Source organism: Pungitius pungitius, chromosome 15 (assembly GCF_949316345.1).
Source record: "Pungitius pungitius chromosome 15, fPunPun2.1, whole genome shotgun sequence".
Taxonomy (NCBI): Eukaryota; Metazoa; Chordata; class Actinopteri; order Perciformes; family Gasterosteidae; genus Pungitius; species Pungitius pungitius.
The window spans coordinates 12,044,350-12,070,002 of NC_084914.1; the positions used below are offsets into that span (position 1 = coordinate 12,044,350).

Consider the following 25,653-nt stretch of genomic DNA (forward strand, 5'->3'; position numbering starts at 1 on the left):
TAGCTCAACGGCTGGCTGTTTAATGGAAGAAGATATTAAAGCACTTCGCTCGCTACTTTCCAGGGAACAATACGATTTGCTCTTTGACACACGCTGGGGACCATAATGTTGTTTATCTCTAATGTTCCCACTAAGCCCACGAAGCAGAAAAAGAGGTTCAGACCAGACCATCCCCTGGATTTGATAAGATACTGGAGACACTTACTATACTTCCTCTTAGCGATGGAAGAGCTACCAGGACGTTAGCCGGTGCTCTACGGGTGTGTTCGGACAGACGAGGCACAAAGTAAGATATCTCTCTCTCTCTCTCTCTCTCTCTCCAAACGCCCTCCATCTAGGCTGCAACACCTGTTCCCATGGCAACACGACCGGGGTCAGCAAGTCGACCCTCTCCTGTTTGCACCGGTCCCGGCATTCGGAGGTCTTTTTCTCGGCGTACCTGCTCATGTCCTGGTTCTATAATTTCTCATTCTATTGATTTCTCTTTCTCATCCTCTCAGAAAATAATCACACACTAACATAAAAATATGTATTAACTTATTCAAGCTGACATCTTATTGACCAACAGCTCTCTGTAAAAGGGTGGTGTAGCATAGTACAAATTAAGGCTTTAATGTAGAAAACAAAAACAACTTTGAGAAATTAAAATAAGCATTCTCCTGCTTTTTATCGACACAGACCCCATAAATTAAAATGTGCTGTTTCGTAATAGTATTAATCCATACTCATATACCATGAATTCAGTAAATGTCAGCGGAGACATGAGTAATGAATTAAGAGAAACATTCAGGGATTTATTCAACTGGAGCTGGAGCTCGACTGAGCGCATTAGCGGAGATGGGAATAATTATGAAATGAATGCAACAGCATAATGGGCTTTGGCATCGTGGACAATACATGTCTCCTCAATACAGTGCTTTAAATAAAAATAAAGTATGAGACAATAATGGAATGCACTGCCCGTGTTTCTGTATCAATGTGGCGGTACTTTTCCATTGAAATTTTTCAATTAATATTGTAATTGCAAGATGCGTATTTTTGAGCACAAACTGCTGCTAAAAGCTGATGAGGAGTTGCAACAGTTTCCGTTTTGGGAGGAAAGGATTACATGAACTTTAATTTCATGCAAAAATGCACATAGACAATGTCATTACAGAGTAGTTTGCCACAACAAGTGCAGAGTAAATCAATCCTCCTCCACCAGTGACAACCAGCCGAGCACAGCCAGCTTCGCCTCTTTGACATCATTTGACACTCTTTTTAGTTTTTAAGGAATAGGAAAAGGACTTTTTTGGGTTGGCAAAGGAAAAACTCCTCTTTTTCAGACATAATGTGTCGCCTCATATACATTAAGCCCGTTATTCCCAAAGACCGAGTGGGGACCCCCAGGCCAGTGGCAGGAGGTTTTATTTGAGTCAAATAACTTTCTCCCGTAGTATATTTAACATTTACCCCTGCAGTACACGTATGAGCCACACGAGGGAGCCTAGATGTTCACATTGTTCTAATAGGTGTAGCCTACTGATACCAATGGATCCAATGTAAAAGGCTAGTGTACATCGTGTTGGCTTTACTGAAAGAGAAACAACAAGAGCCTGATTTAAACTTCGTAACAAAGAAGTTTACATAAAACAATGGGAGGCTGTGTGGTAACTTCACCTAAATGTATTCGGTCTCATTAATAAAGAATTTAACATGTTTCAAATAAATCCAGAAAACAAAGTGGTGATTCAACAAACGGATATCGCTTCCAAATAGATGGTATACCCATTCAATATCTTATATGGGGATGAGAGATGGCAGTAATAATTGTGAAAAATATTCATTTGTGTAGAAATAAATTGCCATGAAATATATAAATTATCTATTATCAGTTCATGAATAGCAAAACGAGACAACATCACACACAGAGACAGTTGTTTAAAATGTCAAAAAGGGGAAATTAGTTTTCTCAATCTCACAATTGCTATCTAGAATTTGTTGTTAATAACCCTATCTTGAGCCTGTTTTTGTAATTGCATACAAATTAAGTAAAAAGAAGAATGATATCTGGAACCCCTGAAATCTGACAAGTGACGAGGAGCCCCAGGTAGACACAAGAAGGTTGGTGTTTTCTAAGCTCCTGACATCTCAAAAGTAACTACATCTGTCAAGTAGACACAATGGGGCGAAAAATAAAATATTAGTATACTCAAGAAAATAGTGAGCAGATTAATTATATTGTTACAATAGATGCAAGGAGATCAGACGGCATCCAAAACATAAAACGTGACTGAAAAATATGCAAATGAGACATCAGATCAGACGACAGGGGCTTGAATAAAGCTCTTAATAATAAGGGTGCGCTAATTACTGATGCCTGGTGCCTGCAAGGCTCTCCCTGGCAGCAGCCAAGACACCTGTCATGTAATGTCATGCTATGTGTGCCGCTCTGCAGTACATGTTTATTCTCCATCAGTGTGAAGACACAGTTGTTTCATTGACACGGCCGCCCCGCCGCCTGACGTCTGCCAAATGAAAGCAGAACAGTGCCATCCCCGGAGGAGCTTAATGATCCGCAAACACACACATGCAAACACAGAGGGACACACACACACACACGCACGCAGACACACAACAGCTTATTGATCCCAGTCAGATGCGTCTGTGGACTGGAAACAAGCCTCGTAGCAACACAAAAACTAGGACACTGATGATTTGTCGGTTAACACAGTCGGGGCTGACGCCCACCCACACCCCCACAAAACACAATTACCACACAGCCCCACATTTTGGCACACTTGCACACGTTCAGAGAGAATCGCCAACACCCCCCAATCACCCTCTCACACACACACACCAAAGCAGACACAGTAATTGACTGATATGGAACAATGAACAAGGCGTTTTTTGTCCGTTTTATGAACCATGTCTGGCACCGGACAGTCCTGGACGCGTCCCCGACAGAGAGAGACAGTGTGGGCGTCGGAGGGGACAAGGGGAAGAGACAATCAGAAGCATGGCAACGAGAGAAAACATCCAGGCTGAGCGGAGTGAACCGCGTGAACCTCCCCCCCCCACACACACACACACACACACACACACAAACACACCCGCCCCCGCCAGCCTTCCACCGGGCCGCGGGCGAGAGCCGCCACGATGGTCGGACGAAGCCATAAAACAGGAACGCGCGGGGACAGAAGGAGGCGTTTGGTCTCCAAACGACTGGGCAGAGAACGGACCGTGACACTCGGTGTCAAAGAAAAGAGGGAGAGAGAGAGAGGGAGGGGGAGAGAGGGAGAGGGAGGGAGAGACGCGGAGGCCAGGCGTTAAAAGACTCACTGACTATCAGAGAGAGGACAGATGCTGTCGCTGTGACTAACACCGGTTGGAAGTAACTGCCAAATGGCAGAGAGGAGAACAGGAGAATTAGTGTCCACAGTATTAACAGGTTGCGTTGGTTACGTGCAGGAGCAGCGAGCGCCGTTACAGCGAGACATGCAGCAACTACCTCCATGGATCCAACCACACGCAGCTGCAACAAAAACAAACAAAAAAAGCCTTTTTAAAAAGGCGCTGGCTCTACATTAATGTTGTCTCTGGAGCTTTTGCAGCTCGCGGTCATCTTTTTCCACTGTAGCGTTTTCTCCTTCTTGCTTTTAACGTCAGAAGGTGCGCGGTGATGGGAGGACAGAAATATCAGCCGAACACCAACTACACCTCACCAGGCATTGTTTGTGTGCAGACTGTACGCCGAGTCCTTTCTCTTCCACTGTTTTACAATTCCATCCAATCACAATTCACTGCAGTCTCGACACAAAAACATACATTATTGATTCATAGTGAATTCCAGATTAGGATTCTGTAAATCGAAACGATCCCCAATTTAAAATCAACTCCTGATTCAGTACAAAGGCACAGGATGGCGGGGGCTCGCTTAATGCACGATGTGCTTCATACCGCTGCACAGTAAAAGCAGAGTGGCAAATTATGCCGTTACGGCAGAGTTCTCTGTGTTCAACATTATGTTTCAATGTGTGTAAAAAACATTTCCATTCCAAAGATTTTTCTCAATTGCTCAGGTGAATATCAATTTTCATTTCAACGATTTGAATTATTGATGATACCATTTTTGAAAATTTTGAGACATTTTCCCTCCATGCGTGATGTAACGATTTCAAAGGTGAGCCCCAGGCCGAGAGCAGGGATGCACAGGGGTCGCGGCGGGCAGCGAGGAGTGAAACATATCAGAATAAAACAATGACCCTGAAGCTCTGACTCAAACTTCTGATCAGAGAGAATGGAGAAGAAGCACCGACGTCCAAGTCAAAAATGGTTCTTACCGAGAACTGTCCTACTGTGACTCCAGATAACCTCACAGGACCTGGAGATAAATACAAAATGCTCCCAATAAGACGGCGTCAAAAACTAATGCACCAATGCTTTTGATTGCCAAAGTATTATGAAATAGAAATGAATGGGACGTTAGTGAACTAATTCGTTCTTCTTTTCAATTCAACATCTTTCAATCCGGTACTGAAGTCATGCTGAGCCTCTTAGCTTACCCCTTTATTTAAATATGAAAGAAAAATCAAATTGTCCTCACCTGGGCTACAAACTTGAATGAGCTCTTCTCTTTGCAAAGAACTGCGTGGGAGACAATGGCGGGACGGCCCACAGTTGACAAAAGATGAATGCAAAATCTCCCATTTTCCGTTAATGTCTGATTTCACCCAATTTCAAGCATGGCCGCCCCAATAAGATTCCTGCATCCCATTTAATAGTTCCTCCAGAAATAACATTTATCCAATTTGTTTCGTGGCTTCCCGCTCCCGTGCTCTCGTCTCACACATGCCTGTGGCGGCCGACTGGAGGAGTGCGGCTTGTGGAGAGCAAAGCCCGGCTCTGAGGGAAGGGAGTATTTGGTCCACTTTGGGAGTCGTATTTGTGGGTTAATCCAGCATGACACGGTTGGATAATGTAGGAAATGTGTTATCTGTGCAATGTACAGACGGCCTACTGTCCACATGTTGTGTGTAGATGTGCTTCACGCTCACGTGTTCAGCCCCCCCCCCCCCCAAGAACAACAGCACCTGGGCCAAAAAACCCATTCACGCAGCGCTTTGTGGGTCTGCCCGCTGCACCCCTACGAGTGACCTGCTGGATGCACAAGCGGGCGCCGTTTCCAGGCACGGGGCCTATCTCAGAGACAGCACACGGCACAGAGCACGGAGCCCATCCAGCCTGCATCCCGCGCTGCGCTCGCGCCGCTAATTAGGAACAAACCGGGTAATTAACCACCTTGTCTCATTGTTGGAGATGGAATATTTCTGACTCCCACCACGCGACGCTTTTGTTCTCGACTTACAATGACAGCATTTGTGTGCGTGCGCGTGCATCCCTCACTGCAATTAGAATTAGCGACAACTCAAAAGAGTCTACATTCGAAACGCGTCTCAGAGCGTGGATGGATGGAGATGAGGCTGAGGGGGGGAAAAAGAAATAAGGAAAAAGGCAAAGCTCGTTGTGTGTGATGGTTCTGTCTTATCGCAGAGCGCAGCTATCTCTTTTCACGTGACAACTAATCTCTGGTTGCTGCAGCATTTTTCACTTAAATCAAGAAGAAAACAGCCACAGAGTCAGTGTATTGAACCAAATGTAGTGTTCTCCATTTTGCCTGTATTTGGTATTTGTGGGATAACAAGTATAAGCGATTGTTTAGTCACACCCCGAGCCATCGCCTCAGGTTCAGTTTCATGTTAATAAGACAATGCTGTTTGCTTCTTTTGTGTGTTTTAAAAGGATATGAGCAAAGCATGAGTGGGAGTTAAAGAAATCCAATTACCTTCGGGTTCAAAGGACCCAGAGGTAATAAGAGGGATCAACTGCATTAAAGAACATCAACTTAAAAAATAAATACATACTTTTTACATCACCTCCAAGAGATCGAGGCCAAATGTTTTTACTGAAGACCAAATCGGAAAAAAGTTTTATCACGTGGAAAGTAATTATCACAGTCATTTTCCTTCATTTAATGTTTAAAGAAAAGTCTGCAGTGACAATGAGGAGGAATGTCTCTCGATTAAAGGTGTGAAAGCTCGGCTTTGAAATGACTGTGTAGTTTCAAGCCGGATGATCTCTAGAAGGCTTTGACACAATCGGGCGATTTGGATAAGTATGGAAAATACAATACAATAATAATAAAATATAATATCATGTATTGCCAAGAAATATTTTAAATAAACAATGTTGCCACAAAGATGAAAATGCAAGAAGATGCTTTTGAAAGAATTAACTGAAGACATTCCAATGTCTTTAAATGTCTTTAGACATCTTGGAATTGGACGGTAAAAATAAATACTACAATATCTAAAAAAAAAAAATAATGATCAAATTAACAAGATAAACAAAACAATAAATAAAATTGCACAAGAAAAAAAACTATTTACTTGTAGCTAGTTAGCCTCGCTGGATCTTAAATATAATATAATAACAAGAATCAGATTTATAAATGAGGAAGGAAATACTTGTCATAACCTGAAGGAAACACACTGCTTATCTGATTTGCCTTTTGGTGAAAAACTGTATAAACATGAGGTTGAAGGACATGTTGGTTTAGGGACTCATTTCCTCACTCGTATTGGAAAACTGGCTTAATTAAACTGTCTATTTAAATATTCATTTCTATATTCTAGAAATGTTATTGATGAAATCACCCAGACGAAATAAGTTTCATAATGAGAGAAAAGAAAGAAAACAAAACATTGCAGCTTTGCTTTTTAATCAGATTTCTAAGCCTGAGGAAGATCTTTCAATGAGCTCCTCTGCTCGGTGTCCAATAAGCCTGATTGCAAAAATGTTCTTTGCCCATTTTGGGCCGCAGAATAAAAGCCTCAAAAAGTGACTGTAAAGTGTGACAAATAAAGAGAAGCGGGGGGGAATATGTGGGACAGAGAAGAAGAAGCTCATTGTGTGCGCTCTCTCTGGGTGGACGGCCTTGTGTAATGAGAAACATTAACGTTGCCAGAATCAGACTGGGTCTACTTTCTTAAAAAAGAAAACGAGAAAAATCACACACACGCTAAAAGCCACCCGAGCACTGAACGGCCTCCACAAGGAAGCCAGTGCAATGGGGGGGGGGGCACATCAGGTGATCCCATTGAAATGGAATCATTTGACCTGAAACACACACGAGTACAACTAGGCATCCTCCCAAAACAAGAAAGTACTGACACATGTTCTTTTCTAGAACTTCATCCTTCATCAAAGCATTCCGTTACACATGTTTGGGTTGTATAGTGTTGACATAAAGGTGATTTTCTTTAATTTATCTAACTGAGTTAGTGTTGAAAAGTTGACCATGGCTGCACAAAGGTCAAGGCGATGGTTTTAATCGATTCCATTTGTTGTTTGCGACCCCATCAGATAAAAGTAGATACGGACTGATCCATGAAGAACTATTTTACTTCTTGTCAAGTTTGTGAAAAGCCTCCCTGACGCGTTTGGGAAGTTCTTTCTTGGTATTTGACGGATATCCGTATACACGTGACGTGCGTCAGAGCGAGTGTGACAGCTGCAACCCTCGAGGTCGAAAAACTCGGGCAGCGCCCCGAAGACTTTGTTAAATTTCTATTATAATGAGTTAAAAAGGCATTCGCCTCAAAAAGAGCACATCGCCTACTAGGATGGCTATTTTCAGCATCAAAGCTAAAGAAGTGGAGGGACGAAACGCTTCCAATAAAGCGCGCTGCAGTAGTGGCGAGGACGAGGTCTCTCCTCGCAATGCAGCGGAAGTAGAATCTGAGCAAGAGGGTTGAATCCTCTGTGACATGACGCCACAACCCCTCTTCTTCAATAACAAGGATCTGAAAGAGATTAGCTAGCCCCAGAGAAGACAATAATAAAGACAAAAGACATAATACACCTTAAAAGCAAGGTTCTGAAGGCTTGCTTCGGAACCAAAAAATGAAGTGTTTATCAACCTTTAATGTGTCTACAACGTCCAACGCCCCCGTCCTCTGTTACTGACTCATTCAAACTCAATCTCCCCAGGATGAATCATTGAACAATGGAAAGCACTGAAAAAGAGGTTCGGCTGTGAGCGATGAAAACTAAGCGATGATCCATGATGGTTTGATGAAAACCTGTATAGTGAAACATCCAGTTGAACTGTTTAAGTGCAGATTGTGGTTCTCTGCAGGAATATTCTGGCGCCTCAATGGGACATTTTATCAGCGTAGAGGGTACTTCTGAATGATGGACAATGAACACATAAATGAAAATATCATAGGTTATGGTCATTTTTTAAGGTTTTAATTGTTTCAATGTTTTTTCCTTTTGATTTGGCACATCTGCTCCTGCAGAAAACGCAGCTCATTCAAACACATTTGCCAAATTTTAGTTGAGACATTAATACGTAATTACGCTGCTGAATGTTTTCTTTGATTTTAGTGTAATCGTCCACTTCCAGTCCCCAAACACTGGCATATGCGAGAGAATTGTAAGGCCACTGGTTGGATGTTTCCAAACCAGTGCCCCCCCCGGTCAAAGCTCATTTGCTCTTTCTATTGATAGTGATGTGTAATATATCCTCGTTAACTCTCATGAAGTCTCTCCCGACCGAACCGCTGATGTATTGACCCGCCCCTACTTCACTGCATGTAGACTGTGGGTACGAGCCCTCCGTTGGCCACTATTCCAGCCAGCTTTCTCCTGGGCCCCCGCTATCGGTTGACCAAAGGGCGAAGTCCCAGGATCCACTCAGCGCCGCCCGAGGCCAAAGTTATTGATTTAAAGAAATAGTACAGGGTTTCTTTTTTTTCTTCTTTTTCCTCTTCCCCTATGGCCTAGCAGAGATTATAATGGGTTTAGCTCCGTGGAGATCCGTCTATGCAAGACTAACTAACCACGAACTGCACACACGTATCTGTGGGCACCTCGTGTGGAATCGATTCTTTCTGAATCAATACATCTTATCATACGTAATACGTCCAAAGACGCTGATCCCTTTTCATACGCACTGACGCCCTCGCGTGTCCTACACGCGTCCTAAACTTCTCACGCGGTGCGTGACACACACACACACACACACACACACACACACACACACACACACACACACACACACACACACACACACACACACACACACACACACACACACACACACACACACACACACACACACACACACACACACACACACACACACACACACACACACACACACACACACACATTCTCATCCGCTTCGATCGCGCTGCCAATTCCACAGAGGAAGTCAGAGAGGGGGAAAATGAAGGGAGTCAACAACGCGTGGAACATCAATGTGTCCAACCAGCGCAGTCTGTTTAAGTGGAATTGACTTCTGCTCATTTCCTAAATTACGCATATCTGACTGGCCCACCGCTGCAGGGGCCACAGGAAGCACAGGGACACTGGGGGAGTCTCTCGCACACATACTCTCTATTTCTCCATTTCTCAGTGGGAAATCAATGATGTCTGCTTAATTATTGGGTGAATCTAATCAGTGGCACAGCAGTACTTACTGCCTTGTGACCCGGTAGCTGCCAGGAAGTTATTTCAGTTTCCAGCCATTAGTGTTCGAATGGTACCCCAATAACTAAAGTATAAGCATTGCATTGTTCCACACGTGTAGAGGTACATACAGATTGGACTACTGTGGCGGACCACATCGGACTATAGCTGGCTTAGGTTAGGGCTAGTCCAACTCTCTCAAAAGTCAGAAAAGTGAGAAAAAAAAAAACTATAAAAAGCACCTGTCTAGCTCTCGAATTACCACATTGTAGTTTATTTGATCTAAATACACATAGTAAACATTTGCAAAACTACGGCTCGAGACCCCAAAGCAAGAAGGGGCGGCATGCCAAAATGTGTATTAGTTTAATTCTTACAAAGCTATTGTTATGCAACAGTATCTGTACATCCCATACCACACACTCAGACGACATCCTGGATTTATTTATAGCCCGCCATTTAAATTCTCATCCAGAAGAAAAATAATACAATTAACTTCAGCAACTCAATGTTTTCCATCAGGATTTAGATTTTGCTTTCATGAAGCTCCAGTTCCTCAGATCAGATGACAAAACATGGCTAAACTGTGTACAAAGAAAAAAATACTGCATCCAAATCGTGTGTCATGCTGTAACAGTTCTACAGGCCCCACGGCACCTTATTGGATTTCAGATGGTAGCTCTGTCCTACAAAAGTAGGTTGAAAAATGTCTCATCCCTCTCCAAAAGGGATGGGTATTGATTGGGAGGGATCAATGGAAAGTTTGGAGAATATGTGTAATTTCATCTTGGTTTTGGAACCAAACAACAAACAGAATACAGACAAAGTGTGTGTTCTGCGTACTGCATTGACTACTGGCACGGCATTGCAGGTCTCACGATGTGGGGTGTGAACACCTCCACTGCAGCATCGGCAACTGCACATTGGCTAAAATCCATTGGAGACCCCTTGGCAGTGGCAAGGGGGGAGACCCCTCGGCAGTGAACCTCTTGGATTCAAAACGGGTTAAAACTCTACTAGTTGACCAGAGATTAAACCAAAAGGAACAAAATTCCCTTTTTTTCTAAATATATTAAATACCAGCAAAGCAAATATAAATTCAAACTAAAACGTTTTGACTACAACTTCAAACTGCAATATTTGACGGAACGAGTTTGACAGTTATTTCTACTTTGAATATTACACACATCCTCCATCACAGCCGTAACTGCACTCTGCACAGTCCAAGCGTTGTGACGCCATGTGGCCTTTACCTGGAATGACCATGAGGTGCTTTTAGAAATGCTTGCTTCTCGTTGGTCGGCATCCTCTTGCAGCTACGTAACCTGATGATAGAGGAGGAAATGTGACGACAGGACAACGCTGAGACTTTTTGGATAGAAATATATCGGTTTCCACGGCAAAATACGTTTTACTCAGCCAAGCAATTCATTATTAATTATATCTTGAGCAAAGCAAACTATAAACAGCTCCATTTTGCATATTAAGTGGGAAATCTAATCTGTCATAATGCATAGTCTATGGAACTATGCAAATGGGATGACTGGAGCCGTTATAATTACTCAGTGTGTGCTACGAATGAAAATGACTTTTTATATGAGCTAAAGACAAATTAAGTTAATGACACCATTCCAGTAAATGGCAGACAGATGGAAAGTTCACAGGGGCAAAACGCTTTCTTAGTTCTTAACCACATGTGCAATTACCTGGCATATGAAAGTGCTGGTCTGATTGGTTTGTTGCATGCATTTTTTTTTTTTAAAGAGGTCTTTTATTTGGATTTTGGATTAAAATTACAAATGAGTATCCTGGAGCGAGAGAGGTACTGAGAGGAGGCCTCTTCCATCACCAAAATGGAACTGGAAACTGTTGACAGCATGGGGTCAAATGCGCTGATGTGCACTGCAATACTGGGGGAGACTTAGAAGAGGATGGCGTACCAGCTAAGATTAAGAAAACATACAGATCAGTGTGATGCAGTATTTAAATACACAAAGCTCATAGTTAGACGAGAGAATCTGCAACTCTGTCAGGATGCGCATACCATTCATTAGGGTCATGTAGGGGGAAGGCTGTCAAAAATCTGAGAGTAATATATTGTATTTTCCTCAATTGTTCCCAATCAGGAGGGAGCGTATGCAAGCGGCTCCTTTGGAGAAGGCGCTTCACGCAGGGACCTTTTTTTATCCTTTGAATCCCTCCTCTTTGTGCCGTATGCACCTGTTCTCTGGTGTAACGGCATCATACAAAAACACTGTAGCCTGAGTAGATAATACAAATTCATACAATTAGTCTGTTTTAAGGTTGCCAGTCTGTTTTGTGTATTCAAAAGAAGAGTTTGAACCCTCTCAAGTCAAAATGAATGTTTGTATTTTGTGTTAATATAAGATACGGTATACTAATTAATGGGCCAATCTGATCATTTGATTGTTGAAGTAAATACGCAATTATTTTACCTTTGTCCACCATTTATTTTTGACAGAGAAAAGATGGAAAGCTAGATGGAAGGGATTTATTTTATTCTCTTAATATGATTTTTATGGCTAATACTACAGTAATGAGTGGAGTGCTTTCATACAACATTTGTTCCAAAAAGCCCAAATGTCAAGAGTTTTACAGGCAACCAAATTCAGACAACTTCTCTTACTACATTTTCAGGAGAATTATAATGGTTTTAACCTTTTCTGCCATCATTGAGACTTTGCAATTAAAAACTCAAAAAAATTGCAAATGCGACACATTTAACCAGGACACAATGACCCGGTACTTTGAGATAACGTGTGCATTGAGGCCACATTTGGGGAGACCTTTTTTTTTTTCTCCCCCCCTCAGCGTGCAGCCTGACTTCCTTTCCTAAGTAAAGGTTACATGAAGAGAACATTTAGATAAGTATCGAAAGAGGCTCGGCGGCAGCAGAGCGGCCTGTACCGCTCCAGATAATCCCCAGAGAGCCAGGTATCAAACATGGTCGGCCTCTACCTGCTGCATAGCTGTTGTATAAACAGAGCCAGAGCATATTTACCCTTCACCTAAAAGGTGTCTCCTCAGCAGACACGTTAGTACATCTGAACATCCTTGACGGGCTGCCCTCAGGGGCCTCAAGCCTAAACTTTTGACACCACAGCAGGGTGTAAAAAAACAACAAGTGTCGGGGGGGGGGGAACACTTCTTTTTCACAACAAATACATGGAGCAATTGTAAACACACGGGTACACACGGGTACCCAGGGACCTCCACAGTGCAGTAGGTACCTCAGAAACAAAATCAGAGGCCTTTAAAGACTCTTTCCCAGTACGGACACTCAGGTGGGAGAAGGAGAAGAGAGCGAAAGTGAAATTCCTGTTTGGATGCAAGCTCCCTGGATCATCAGGATCGTTAGCATGATCGGGGGGGGGGACGATACAAATAAAACATCTTAGGCACATCATTCATAAGGCTTGTAAAAGAAGATACAGCACGTGGCGGCTGCAGGAGGTGACCCTCAAGGCGTCGCCACGGACGAAGGGGAATACTTACCCAACAAGAAGGCTCGCTTGAGCCGCCAACTCTTTGGATTGCGTTTAAGGCGCGGTGGTCGAAAGACCTACGAAGGTGAATATGTCCCTGCGGCGCTCTACGGTGGGTATAAATCTGATGCGCCGATCAGTCCAACTGCGCCGTCCCATTTGGGAAATTTGCCTTGGTAGGTACGAGATGGAAAGGAGAAGAAATGACTGAAAAGCTCCAATATCTCAGAGACATTTTCTCCATTATTGAAAGCGGGCAGCTCACATTTTATGAGCCCCAGAGCTTCATCATTTCCAATTTCTGCACTGGCTGTTTCACACACGGTAAAAGCAAAGCTCCCAGGAGGCTCGAAAACCACTCCAAGCTCCTGTCCTGCTCCTCTAAATCATTTGTGATATTCAGTACACATCTTTTCTTTGAGCCTTCCGACCGCTGCCTACGACATGATCAACTGAGTGGTTTAACTAGACCGCAGCAAAAAAAAAAGCTTTACAACTGCAATGTCCTTCGCCAATGGTCCAGAACAGAGAAACCTTGCTCTCAGCACCGGGATGGAGGGGGAACTTTGCTGCATCCGTTACTGTACCAATGCTTTTCTTCTTCAGTTACACAAAAAGACTGAAATTGGCACACGCATCAGTCTTTCCTTGTCGATACAGAAAACTTTGTGGGTAGGAGATCAACAGTGCTGTGGTGTCACCTGTTGGCAACTAACAGTGCCTTCATTAGTGTAAGAGTCAAATGACTCAAAAACAAGAAAGTTAACCCAACTAAGCTTCAGTAAATTGTAAACCCAGCATGAAAATGCTGTTGGGAAACCAGACCGGATTACAGTTTTATACCGTGGTCAAACATAATGATGATGATGATCTCACACGCTTTCCTAAATGTCGATCCGGGCTCGACATTGAGCTTTGTCCGCCTCCAGGCAGGAAGCCTCCATGTTTTACTTGCCAAATGGTCTCGCATTTTTTACATGAAAAGTGCAGAACTAGAAGATGAGTACGTAACATTCATGTATCAACAATCTAAAATAACCCCATTGACTGCAGTGTTTTTTATTGTTTTTTTTATCCCAGACATTCTTGGGGATGGGACCCTTGTTCAATAGAAGGTGAAACACTGGACTGAAACTGTCCCCGTCATTGCTGATCAAAAGCATAACACATTTAAACTCGACGGAAAGAACAAAACTCCTTGACGGTGGGTTGGCTCGACGTTCTATTGTCTTCCATGACACCGACCGACTGTGGTTGCCTTCTGCAGAAGTTGTGCATCAGGAGTTTTAATTAATGATGCATCATAAGCTGCTTAGAGCTAGTGCTGGAAAGTTAAACGGCCCATTATTGCTTCTCTAATATCTCTTTCATGTTGCCGGCGGCAACTTCCAAGTTGTTTGACTGCAGCCAAGGCTTAAACCTTGAGTTCTCACTAGCACAATTGACAGATTAGTGCTGATACAATAGCCATTTTTGTTCATTCATTGCTACAACAAAAAACTAGCTAGCGATGTCCTTATCCAAGATGGCAGCAGCAAAATCACCAAAAATACAGGCCGTACACCTGCTGAGTGACATCACGATGACTACATCCTCCTAAAATATGCACCCAATAAAAATGATCACTTGATAGAGTTTGAAATCTAACTCAATAAATCTCCATCAATTCACTTTAATGCTCTGGGAATCAGCCGAGTGGGCTGTTGACACCTGGTGTTAAGCAGCTCTCCCACTGTTGATTGTTGACAACAGATTTGTTGTTCACATTATCCGAAAAACGGACACTAGAAAACCTTGCAGTCGCTCTCCAGACCGCACATTTTTACTGTGACTTATTCATCTCTATAGATTACATTTATTTCTCCCTTGCCCATCAAGACAGCTGCATTTGGAATTCCACTTTCTCACCCCGGCTGATTGCGTCGGGTCAGTTGAAGGGGTCGCTTTCTCCCACTTAAACTTCCATATATTCCATGTATCCGCTTAGTTTTGCATCAGACCCTTCCATACTGTGAATAAGACAGACTAAAAATTGGCATTGGCAGACACCCAATATCAAATGGACTCAGATTGCAATCAGGGCAAAAAAAAACAGTTGGCAGAACAACCGCAGCATGGTGATTAGATGGAGAAAACAGTGGCCATGACTTGTTCAGGTGGAATTAGCTAGTCCACTTAATGGTGACAACGTTTAGGGTGTTTCTGTATAATTGTGCATAGTTTATCCAAAGCTTTTGCAGTGTCTACCAGAGATGCACCATCGGCTTGCGATGCTACAATGACATTTATGGGCACAATAACACTTTGGCACATATCCACACGTCCCAAATACGATATGCCCAAACGTTTGTGTATCATTCATCTAAAAGGAGCGAGGACAGTGGAAATACAAAAAGGGTGGACGGCATAACATGAAGCAGCAGAGGAAGGTAACAGTTCACACATCTGGACAGAAAAATGTCTGGCTCCTATACCTCAAAGACACAAAGCAAAGGAGTCCACTCAGGATTTATCAGACAGACTGATCTGATAGCACAGGAGGCCACTGAGTAGCTTCTTGAAAGAGAAACGCTTTGTTTTCTGGTCTTTCTGAAGCTTTTCAAAGGCCTTGGCAGGCATCCGTAATGAATGAGCAGAGGAAGAAATGTATACACAAAACCACTGAGAGAAATATTTTCACATTAATACAAGTGTGCCCGTAATCTGATCAGCAAACAAGGAAAGAAGGCTCGCCTGTGTGATGGAGAGTAGTGTTTGAACAAAAGAACAACAAACATTAGGATTTTGGTCCTTTTCCTGCAGTTTCTTATCTGCTTCAGAGTTTAAATCTGTGCAGCATCTGATGGATCATGCCGTCGCTAATGAGAGCTGGATATGTCCACATTTACTTGTCGCCCTAACGATAAGTAATGACCGTAGCTTAGCTAACACAATTAACTTCGGCGGCGCGGGGAAAAATAAAATTCCCCTAGAATGAGGTATTATGTAAATTATTAATTACCACATTAGATGATTGCAATCTTGTTCAGCCGCCCATTGGCGGCGAAATAAATGTGAATGATTGCGAAACAGAGAAAGGAAAATAGCGGGGAGATAATCCTGACACAGTGGGAATTAGGGGAAGATTCAGAACTAATACCGCCGGCACCTTAAGCAATTCATAGAAAACATTTGCGTTCGCAGCTCAACCACTAAAACACTGAAACACAAGACGACACAACAAATGCAAACCGGAAACAATGAGAGCTAACGGTCAAATCATTTTTGCATTTCTTCTAGTGCGACAAATGTCATAACACTATTACATTTCCATTTATCCATAAAAACATGATGGTTAGAATATAATATAAAAGAGCCACAGTAAAGCGATCTGTATTCAATTTGAATTTCAATCCCATGAGTTCTGAACACAATCATCCGCATTCAACGGGGGATGCATGCTTTATGAGCTATAGTTCCCACAAATGCAGTGACGCGTACGTGTGCGCGTGCACGTGCGCGACTGGAAGATAGTGAGTAATGAACAGGTAAAAAAATATATATAAATGGGGCGCGAGGGGTAAAGACAGCGAGGCGGAGAGAGTCAGACGTATCCAGGAGCAGGAAGGAGAGTCACAGAGAGAAAGTGATCTCTCAGGTTCGGCGTCCCGGCTTAATGGCACGGCGTCCACGTGGGAGAGAGGGAAAGCCGGGCTGTGTGCGAGATATGATGAATCCAAAGACCGATCACCTCAAGCCTCCCGACACACACACACACACACACAGTCATTAAAAAAAACTCAAATTAACTGCACAGCTTCTCGGTTTACAAGGCAACTGAGCTGGTGGTTTTCTCTCTGCCTCCGATTCAGTAGTTCTGCTTTTTCCTGTCACTCGGTCGCTCTCTCTCTCGGGATATAATCAGCACAACTTCCAATATAATGTCAATGCTTAACACGGAAATCCTCCCCCCTCCCCTCGGCCCCCCAAACTGTTCCCCCTGCTGTGGCCATGAACAATACGTCTGGCTGACTTTGACAAATGAAAGCAACTCGATATATGGAAATAACCTTCAGCGGATGACATGGAGGGAAAGAGGGAGCCGTGGGGGGGTGGGAGGGGGAGGGTTGCTCTGGGAAAGGGAGAGGACCAGAGGATGAAAGAGGGGCAGAAACACATAGATGGATGATGGGATACGTCGAGCGTGGAACGGTATTTCCACACCGTGTACAGCATGAGAATAGATGGAGGGAAAATAGGCCTACTTTTTCAAATGTCAACACAGATAATAATAAGTTGCTACAGCTGAAACACATTTTATAATCTGTGTCGGAAAGACAGTTTATCGGGCTTGAAAAACGCATTGGTCCAGCAGAAGAATAAATATGTTACCATTCTTCCATGTATATGTTGATCCATTAGATTGCATCAACTTTTACAACTGATCTTACCATGTTTTAAATGTCACATCGTCGTCATACTCGACGACGACTATTTGATTTTCCTTCAGCGAGAAGTTTGTTCCTCTCAAACTAGTTAAATATTTGCTTAGAATCCATTCCCTGGATGTTAATTAAGACTAAACAGCAACATGCCAAGAAGAAGAAAATCCCACGGACCCAATACGTTTTCTATTAAAGACGTGCAAGAATTGGAAGACAAATTCCCATGACAGTTTGTCCCATGACGAATTGTCCTATAGCTCACGTATGCACTTTACCTACCAAAGGCACCCGCACACATGCGCACGCACAAACACACAAACCGGCAAGAGCAGGTCGTTAAGCTGCATTGTTGCGTTCCTCTCTGCTCAGCAGGATAACGGCTTGATTGATACCGAGGTTCCCCATTAAATCACCCGGCTACGACTAGAGATGCGTCATGCAAGCGATGTACAAAGTAAAAGATAAAAAAAAGGAGATGAGCCCCGAAAAAATAAAGTAAGCAAAGATACGGGACACACGTGCACACACTTGTCACAAGCAGTAGGCACCTGCCGTCCATCCGTCAGCGTGCCACACGGACACAAGTTTACTCACCGGCTCCAAGTGACCAGATGAAAGCTTTAGAATTGGACCGCGAGGAATCTTCTTCCCTCTCTCCCCCTCGGTGTGTGTGTGTGTGTGTGGCAGCACACGGACGTCCTCCGGGCCAGTCACCCGTCCTGTGAGGCTCGCTGTCGATGTCTCGGCCAAGTGGTATGTGGTCCTGCTGTTTGCACGGGACTCAGATGTGCTCTCACCTCCCTCTCCTCCGCTCACTCTGCCTCACACGGCTGCAGGAGGATCTAAGAGGACCGGCAACGTGGTTGAGCTCCCTTCTCCGTCTCCCTCCCTCCCTGGTTGTTCTATCTCTTCACTCTGCCACTCTGTCTTGCAGGAAACAATGGCATGCAATCTCACCATCTCCTTTTTGCTGTTTTTCCATTGATTCTCTCTCTCTCTCTCGCTCTCTCTCTCTTTTTCGCTCTCTCTCCATTGATCTGGGTGTTTGAGTCTCTGCTAGTGCGGCCTCTAGTGGCTGCTTTCTGTTGTGCTGCTTATTGAGATCGAATCAAAGTTTAATTGCAATGAAAATGAGGCTGTGGTGTAAATTTGCTGGATCGTTGGTTAACTCAAAGTGACGTCTAAAAGTATGTTTGCGTGGTATGAAAAACAGAAAAAAACGAAAAGCTTTATTTGTTGTACTTGATAATCATATGAATAGCTAAAGATGGTATGTTGAGTTGCAAAAACCATTTGACTTCAAATGTTCTGTAGAGAATAGGAAATGTTCATTAATTTCTGAAATACCTCTTTTAACTATCAGTAATATAAATAAAACAGCATCATTCAAAGGACTTGTCTAATGAGGAAAAGTACATCTCAAGCAGAATTACTACGAGACACAGAAGGAATCCTATGAAGCAATACTAATGGAGATTTAAAGGACCAGTGGACACAATTCAAGTTTGAGAGTTAATATTAACCAACGTCACTGATAATGTGCTAAAATTGAACATCACGTATCAAATAATCATTATTGTGACGCTAACTATGATATTTGATCGTCTCGGTTGACAGGCGGCTGCAGGCTAGCTCCGTTAGCCGCAGGTTAGCTAACGCTAGCTAATGTTGGCTTAGTAAAGCTTTTTTTTAATGGACAAAGTTCGGCTTAATAATCAACGTTGGAAAAAATAGGACACATGATACAATTAGATAACTTACAAGTGTTGCAAGGTAATGTTTAGTAACATTAACTTAGTTTGACTAGACACGATGTAGCCGACGCCCTCTAAACTCAGCGCGCAAACAGCGATTCACGTTACTTCCTGGTGGAAGGAATTGAAGGGAAGTCAACTCACCAGAGTCAAAGAAGACAATCTCAGCCAAACGACAAAAAAACGCATCATTCAAATACTGTACGAGTCAGTTGCTTGAACTTCCAAGTTAGGAGTGCGGGGCCCCCCGGCTGCACGATGTGCCCCCTCCCCGGTCACACCTCCAGCTCCTGTAGAGCATAGGAATACGTGAGGATTTTAATATGCCATATTTGGTAATGAACATCAGCTATGAATGGACTCGTGTGGTATATGCATCAAGAACAGAAAGATGGGACTAAGGCACAATAGTTGTATTGTATGATTAGTTGTGTCCCTTACGCCCCTAAAACGTAAACACTATGGTGTTTATTGAATTCTTAACTAATGATTTGTATATTCAGCGCTTGGATACACTTCCACTGGAGCTCTGAGTAGTTTAGGAACTCAAGCATTGTAACCATTTCTGTTTTATTGATATGTAATTTATTAGATAGTGTGTTATATTATTTGTTTAATCAGATCCCCTTTTTAGTAAGCACCTAGTGAATGGTTGCATTAATGGAATTAATCGATTATGACCAAACATATATTTAATTTACTCATTTGTTTTACTGTTTGCGTTCGGATCTGTACACATATAATATTTTCCTGTTCAGGTAGGGAAAGGTTGGTATTATATGCAACACAGGTGCCTGAGTAGTTTAAACACATAGGTATGTTAGTACAACAAACTACTACGCCAATGGTCTTTAGTATTGCAATATGAAATATCAACATTGCACTGTTTCACTAAAAAAAATAACTACGTGTTCCCTTTTTCTTAACTGACCCTTTCCTAATCTGCCTTGCCGAGATGAAGCCTTTTGTGGCGACCCTGGCGGAGGAGGAGTGCGTCCCCTCATGGGTAAAGTGTTTTTTATGCTATGTGAAAACCACAGCAGCTGAAGTGTAGGAGGTGAATCCAGCACGAGGTCATCAGCTGTTGATCATCTAATAGACTATACAAGAAAAACATGTTTTGATGGCCGTTTAAAGAGCAGAAAGGCCATGTCATATTAGTGAAAGAATGTATACTTTGCAGGAAATTGCCCCAAGGAATGAATGTCACAAACTACAACAGATTCAAATTAAATTTAGTTATTTTAATTTTTTTTCTTTCTGAAACACATTAATCGTGGCTAGCAGTTTGTGACATTAAATCATGGCACATTGGACCACCGTCTCATTTAATCAGAGAGATGTTTGCAGAGCTGAAAGGGAATCTTTGTTTGTAAGTGGTCCGTAGAACTTTGGTAAATATTTCAGAATATCACAGAAACATAAAAGACATAGACCTTAGCAACAGCACTCAACAATACTCGACACCATCCTGTGCTCATCTTCACATCACAATATTATGAAACAGTGAAAAACAGGTGATGAGCCTTCAGGAATTTCCCATGAAATAAATATTCACATAAACACGTGATTTGCTGGGGCACTGTAAAATAAATTGACATACATTGTAGTACATTGCTTCTTTTTCCCCTGCTGCAAATAACGGTGATGATTTCTAAACAGCAACAGCAATGTTGATTATTTGAAACAGTCATTTCCATGCAAAACGCAATAAAACAAGCTGTTCTGTTCAGAGCTCAGCACTCGCTGCAGCTCTGGTGAGCTTCCGATTTATTTACCTCTTACAGAAAAAACATTCACGGGGGAATAAATGTGATGCCGACAACATTTCCCATATTGTACTGACGTTCATTGTATCATTGTCATTTATGGGACTGAGAAAGAAAGCAATTTCCCTGACAATTGTATGGTAAAAAAAAAATAGATAACCTCTCCTGGCCTCAGCTGCTCCCAATATGTTTCTTGTCAAACAAGGCTAAACAAGCCTTATTCTTTATTTATACCACTGCAATATCTTCAAGAGCAAAGCCCCAGGCCATGCTGTCTGTATTTACTTGAGATTGGATGAGATGCTGAAATATACAGTGTGAGGCTGTTAATCCTTTTTCTTTTCTTTTTTAAATCAGCAACATGGTCGTCGTTAGCACTGTAAACATTGTTTTGCTTTGCTGTGGGAAAGTGTCTGTCGAGTGAGAAAGTCTGCAAGCAGCATTTGTGGAGAAAGAATGATCATAATACGTCGCTACTGTAAAGCTCGGGAAGCTAATTCCAATCGATCCACAATATGATCCAAGACAGATCAGATTTTTTCCTTTTGGGAAACACAGCGAAAGCAGTAAGCCTGTACTGAGTAGAGACCTTGGGTTGTGGTCAAATATCGGCTCATCTCAAAGGAAAAAGGGTCCAGAATTCCTTCTCCGTTTAGAAACGTCCTGTGTACAAGTTGCTTTTGAGACGATGAGATGTGCACAGTGGCCATGATGTCTTTCACTCTTTCAATGAGGCTTTCCCCGTTGTTTAACGCCCGACTGTGTCAACAAACCAGTTAAGAAATGACGAGTTTATATAAATATTAACGGTGAAAAGGGTGACGATTTAATCAAACTGGCTTCTTTGGTGGGTACATTTTTGTAGGGATGTACGTTTTTGGTTATATTCAGGCATAAAGCCATCGACTCACATGTTTAATTATTCACAACAATGAAAAAAGAACCCCCCCGAAAAGATGGCCATGTAAAACACATTTTTTTAAATTTGCAAAATGAAAGTAAACTTAGGGCTTATATCTTAAATTGAAGCGTGTCACCACAGGATAGAAAGATAAAAGTCTACAACCATTTTAACTGCAATGTGAAGCTGGACTTGAAGCACTGCTTTGAGCTCAATGCTAATATCAGCACACTAACACGCTCACAATGGTAATGCCACAAATCTTTAATAACATGCTCAGCATCTTAGTTTGGCATGTATAATGGGTAATTAGCCCTATACACAAAATGAGATCAGCAAACAGTCATTAGTTTTGACAGTTGTCTGGCCTTGATGGAATGTAACTAAGTACTTTTACTCAAGTATTGTACATTTCAGGACAGACTAATGACCAGGTCTGTCGTCTGAGGGGGCATCAGTTTGTGTTTAAAAAGCGGAGTGCTGAGGATAATAGCGCTTTCAGAGCATTTTTTTCAGAAAAAAGAGCAGTGTCTGAACATCTGTCACCGGGAGTTTAATTGCCGAGGGAAACTATCTTGTCTTTTCTAGACGACAGGATAAGTTCATTTCTATACTTAATTAAACATGAAAACGTTCTTTCTTCTAATTAAAGATTCACGGAGCCGGCTGACTAAAGTAATCTCAGGTGTCTCCACACTTCATTTCACTTCTTTGTAGCACCACGCCAGCACCAGGAGAGGGGTCTGTCACTGACTCTTTATCAAAGCAAAACAAACAGTGGGGGACAACCTCACCAGGGCCCTTGGATGCTGTACATCAAATTCGTCAAATTGAATTCATTTATTTCTGGTCGAGAAAGAAGGTAGAAAAGGGTAGAAAAAAGGAGTACAGATGGGCAGGTGTGGAGATAACAGGAAATGTTCAAAATGAGCTCAGAGGGTGAGACTCAATTTATTTATCAGTTAGAATGACAGCTGACAATAAATGAATGGATCAATTATGTGAAAGGCTGACATTTCCTCTGCATATTAACACCCAGCAGGGTACATTTGAGTGGTAACACTGCAAAAGAGGTCAAAACCTAATATAGTTGACATCAATTTTTAGTTTTACTATATTCACAAAGCTGCCCATTAAGCATTTATGTAGCCACAAATGCATTGTTTGTGAGACACTATAATTTAGTTCTAAATTATTTATTTTGTAAGTGTTTATTAATGCATTGTTGTCCTTCCTGAAACCACAAATGTCGGGGCCGTTAAGTCGAATTTTACAGTGTTTCATAACACATTTATTAATTATCTTGAGCTCACAATTGTTGAGGAATACATTCATCAAATACTATATAGTGTGTTGTTAACATGTATGAAGGCGCTAAAGTAACACATGTTGTTAACATCTGGGATCTGAGGCACGAGGTGTGATCAGAATATAAATCACCACTGATGAAGCAGATTAGGCAGGGAGATTAAGATTTAAAAATAACGACACAGTGGCATGATGATGGAACTCATTTGCATGTTAAATGAATAAATTGAATGCAACCTCAGGAACAGTAATGCTACATTAACAACACATCATGTTCCTCTCTCACTCTCTCTCCTACACATCTACAATCACACGTAGGATGCCATAAATATAAACAGTAATTCAAAACATGAAATCTGTCGGCTGCCTATAGCTCACTCTGGCTACATTGATCGGATGCATACTTTACTGTTCAGAATCACTGCATCATCAAACCTGTTGTTGGTCACAATGTTGGTTATAGAATGAAAGGAAGTAACACAGATAGACAAATAGATGTGGACAAAAAGTGGAAAGAGATACAAACTTGTCACGGCTTGTCTGTTATTGGTTCAGGATGCCAGCGGCAATATAACATTTGATTTTTTACCAAAAAAAGAAACATCTGTGTTCCTTGAAGATCCATTTATTGAAGAGGAATGAGAGCATCAGATTGACAATGAAAGTACAAATGCTTTGTCTGTGTTAAATAGTCTTGGCTCAATACAGCCTCCTCGTGAGCTCTTCAAGTGGTGGCCTTCAACTCCACCTCTATTTTCAACCAACAAAAAGACTGTACGGGTCGCTTCTCATGCTTTTAGTTTGTTCGTGCACGTAACATTTTTGTGTTTTACTAAAACTATGGATACGTTTTATCTGGGATCATAATTTACTTTCTGTTCTGTCAACATCTAATAACTACCAAATACCTGTTGAACCTGTTGCAGTTAATTTGCATCAAAACTGCCGGCGCTGTGTCTCAGAGGAGGATTCAGTCAAATCCAAATGTCATCATCAGACAAGATATTCTTGATAACAGTGTTAAGCAAACTCAATTAATGGTGAGTCATTAGCGTGAAGAATCAAGTATCACCTGTGAAGAAGTAAAAAATATTTCAGATTAGTCTTGTGACATCATCAGCATAGTTCGGATGGCATTATAATACAAATTGGATGCACAGTATTGCACAATGCAACGTGTGAATCGGATCAAACGATGCATTTCCAAGAACAAATTCTTGAAAATACACACCTACTCGCGGTTTTGTCCCTGGTCTGCAAAATGCTCGTGTGAATAGTTTATCTGATCTTTGCTACTTTCCACCTGTTTTGCCATAAGCGGGATGTTAACTAGTCTAGCTCTATTAACAGTATTTTTCAGATATTATACGGTGCATCTTTGAATGAGTGTGCACCTCTAAGTCTGTCCACTACCCAGCTGTTGTAGTTGTGCACTCTATTGTGATCACACTGACCACATTAAAATAAATGAAAAAGTAATCTGGAAATAAAACCCTACTTTATTTATTATAGAAGTCAGACTCACCAGCAGAGTGTAGATAATACAGGTTCAGAGGGTGAAGCAGGGAGCAGAGGAACACTCAGGAGACTCCTAGTGGACTCCTTGTGACCTGTGTCACAATGAAATCAAGTTAAAATCCTGGAAAGTATTCTTTATGCAAAGGACTGCATCTGCAGAAAAAAACATCTTGGCAAAGATTAACTCATTGTCCCCAGGTCAGATGTGTTGGGGATGTGTCTTTTTTTTTTTTTTACTGCCATCATCTAGTGGTAATCACAACTTTCTAATTAGAAATTTTCCGGAAGCTCTGCTGCCTTTTCAAAAGTCGTGGGAGTACATTAAAGGTGGACAGGTTCATAAATTAATTTAAATTTTCTTTATAATATATCCAAGAAAGTTTCTATTACTGAAGGTGTCATCTTCAATTGTGTGCAATTTTTGCTAACAATTAATATCAATATCAAAAGCTCAGGAGAAACACTGTCAATGTCAACATGCCCCCATAGAACAACACTGACTTACATGACATACAGTACAAAGCCATCCATTGAACGTATTTTCAACCTCTATTTCATAGAGCTTCTTGTATTGCTTTTATGTAGCATCAGCATTTACTCATTTTCCTGTTCTCTTATGTGCTTTCCTTTTGACATTCTCAGCGTTGCTTACATAGCTTTTTTCTTTTACTACTACTGTTATTCATTGTGTTCATTTCCTCTTCTACAGAGCACTTCATAACTGTCCTCTGAAAAGTGCTAGCTAAATAAAAAAGATAAATACTCTCAATATTGAAAAAGTCTTGGAGCGGAGGGAATGAAATTGAATCCGACCGTCCTCAGCCAGGACAGTGCACCCGTTATCAGCTCTTCTGAGCTGGCAGCGACTGTCACTGATGGCCTGGCAGCACGGCCCACTCCTGAATGTTTTATCTGGCAGCTGGTTTGATACTCGGAGGCGTGACATTTCCTTTTGTG

General features: G+C 42.0%; 1 protein-coding gene across 3 annotated transcripts in view; it reads right to left on the reverse strand.

Annotated features, from left to right (window-relative positions):
* tnr (tenascin R (restrictin, janusin)) overlaps nt 1-18,677 on the reverse strand; it is a 121,705-nt gene extending 103,028 nt beyond the window's left edge. For 2 of the 3 annotated variants that reach the window (XM_037458202.2, XM_037458199.2), the window contains exon 1: nt 18,041-18,676. The gene's annotated coding sequence lies outside the window, so the exon portion shown is untranslated. Of the gene's footprint in view, nt 1-18,040 lie in introns of all 3 variants that reach the window. The other variant, XM_037458201.2, reaches the window with a different exon arrangement.
* Between the last annotated feature and the right edge of the window lie 6,976 nt (nt 18,678-25,653).